Consider the following 2,959-nt stretch of genomic DNA (forward strand, 5'->3'; position numbering starts at 1 on the left):
AGCAGATGACCTAAAATGTTCTCAGATGAGTTGAATACCAAACACGAACAATCAATCATCAGTAACAGATTGCATAAACCTCGGGACTCCCTGTCCCAATAAGCCCGTATTTTCCACACGCTAAACTCTGTTCCTGGACTCTTGCAGGTACAAAAGAAATAACCCTTCAACACAAATCCCCTGCATTACATGAGATACATGAAGGGTTTTAGAGATCCTCATGTTTAGTACGTCTGACCTTCCAATTATCAACATCTCTTTAAAGGAACGTTCAGTGTTTTGGAAAGATTGATCTGGAGTTAGGTGTGCTTAGCTTAAGCTTAGCATAAGACTGGAAGCAGGGGGAAACAGCTAGCCTAGCTCTGTCCAAAGTTCATAAGAAAGAGCAGCTCTCGTCCTGTGTGGTCAGTCGCCTATTTGTTCATAACTGACGTCACCAGTTCCTCTCACTGCTGATAGACTGCAACGGAAAAACACTCTGGAAAATAAAACAGATAACATTACATTACTTCAGGTTGGGGAGACCAGAGATCAGGAACAAGTTATGAATCGCTTGATTCACTCTGCACATGCTCATTTAGTCCTTATTCCACAAGGTAAATGTATCACCCTGTGCGGCACCACTGTTGAGAAGTTACTCAAAACCTGTAAGAAGTTACTAGTTACTCATTACTACTCAAAAAAGCATAACATTACTTTACTTATTACTCAGTGATAAAAGTAGCCAGTACGTTACTCAATATGTTCCTATATTACTTTACTTCACTACTATATTACTGTTTTGGTCAGGGGCATAGGTGTAGACGTGCCGCTGCACTAGGGTCCTTTACAGGAGCGCCCCGCCAAGTTACGAGCTGGTCTTTGTCACTTACATGGAAAAAATGCATCAAATTTCATTCATTCACACACACATTTCACCTTAATGTATTATATCTAGATGATCAAGTGCTATATATACATCATGTGAGCATTTCCCCTTTTGCAGTTGTGTCTGACACCACGACGTATGTGTGTAAAACTGCTGACTGCAATCAGTAGTTTTACACACAGACGTCTATAGCAAGCAGTAGGCTTTATAAGGTACACGGTGAAATAAAAGAAATAGATTCCACAGATTCAACAGAATGAATTTAGTCTTATTGTCTTTGGCCCACATATGCAGTGATGATTGCTGGGTAATATGTATGTGGCTGCCCAATCTTAAGTTTCTATATGATCTTGTGACAAGACTCCAGAAATCAGGTGAAACACAAAATCTGACCAGTAGACTAGCAGAGCACACATGCAAGCTAGAAGTGATGCTATTCACACATAAAAGTAGTTTCAAGAGGAGACAGGAGAGAAAAGAACAGGAGGAGAGGGTCGCAAATGACATTGTTTTGACTTGCCGCTGTTTTAAAGGCTGATATCAGTTCGGGGACAGGTCACCGCTGAGTAGGACTACCTGTTTAATTGTGTGCTTGTGCATGTGGGTGTTAAACTGCGCTGTAGCTGGCCTGTTTTCAGGACATGGCGTTCATCATGAGTAGGCCACTTTTCCTTCTTATTCACCACCATAATGTCTTTCCTCTCTGTCGAAGAGGAATGTGGTTGCCGTGATTCGGGAAATTAATGTACTGAAATTGCCCGTAAGTCTGCCTCATTTCAGCTCACTGCACACCTCCCCTGCACTCGGCCGTTTGTAGTGACGTTTCAGTAACAGCTGTTACAAGTGCTGTTAGTATTTTTACTGCTGCTGCTGGTATATTAACTGCTAGTGTTGGCGCTACCTGCAACACATGTAATAATACTACTGCTGTACTAATATTTCATTATTCTTCATGTAGAATATAATATAATGAGTTGTGTTATAGACTCTGTAAAAGGCAGCAGGTTTGACAGTTTTCTTCTTCTTACTACTGTGAAAGGTGAAAGACCAAATATAACTGGAGGGTATTTATCTGAAACAGTGAACTAGACAACAAAATAAGTTCACACATTTCAGCACAAAAATAGACAAACACATCCCCATCAGCTTAAACAGATCAACTATAGTGAGAAACGACACCAGCGTCAGACCTCAGCTCACTGGAGTCAACAGGAGGAAGTTGCTGCTGTGGTTTAGATGCAGAGCACAACCAAGTGTCTTTGGTCTGCTGGGTCCATCTTCTCTTTAATTTAAAATAATTTAAGCACTTAATAAACCTATAATTTACATTTAAACAAGCCGATCAATAATGTTTGAGTGAGACCCAACAGTAAAACTGTTAATCAATTGTATGTGAGATCTGTAAATCTGCACATTTATAATTCGTGTGTCATCATTCAAGTGTTTTTAAAGAAAGCAGTAAACTGGACGACCACAGAGCTGTTAGCTTCTGTTAGCAGATTCATCGCAGGGCACAAACCAACATTATCATTAACCTAAACAGAGAACTCAACGCAGTCTGAAACCTTTATGGGCTAAAAAACATTGATTTTACATTTGATTTTTTTGATAAACATTTATATCATCTCCTCATTTCAGAAAAATGTCCTCACAAGGTCTAAAATTCAACTTGGTCCTCACACATAAGAATAAGAACGCACACTCACTGTCCCTGAAAACCAGAATCAATAAAACATTGTTACCTTTGCTGCGTCTGATTGGCTGCTGTAGTCTGTGATGTCATCATCCCCAGCTTCTTCTTCAGCGGCTGAATGAACCAAAGAGCAAAATTTAAATCAATGAAGATCATGTGATTCAGTCAAAAGCTCCACAGCTCACTAAATGGACCCTGTGGTGAGATTGTTTTATTAACAGTAGCAATGTGATTTATGAGAATCCTGATGGACGTCTGACTTAAAGAAACAGTTTGTAACTTGTTATTATTTGTACGTCCAGAAGTGTTAATAAACTTTAAATGTGAACTGCATCACATGGAGTCTGTGACTAACCTTTAGGTTTCCTGTGGAGGCATCGTCTCACCAGTAGAACCAG

The sequence above is a fragment of the Micropterus salmoides genome, unplaced genomic scaffold (genome assembly GCF_014851395.1).
Source record: "Micropterus salmoides isolate LMB-PRFRI ecotype aquatic unplaced genomic scaffold, ASM1485139v1 Ms_hic_scaffold_2, whole genome shotgun sequence".
NCBI lineage: Eukaryota > Metazoa > Chordata > Actinopteri > Centrarchiformes > Centrarchidae > Micropterus > Micropterus salmoides.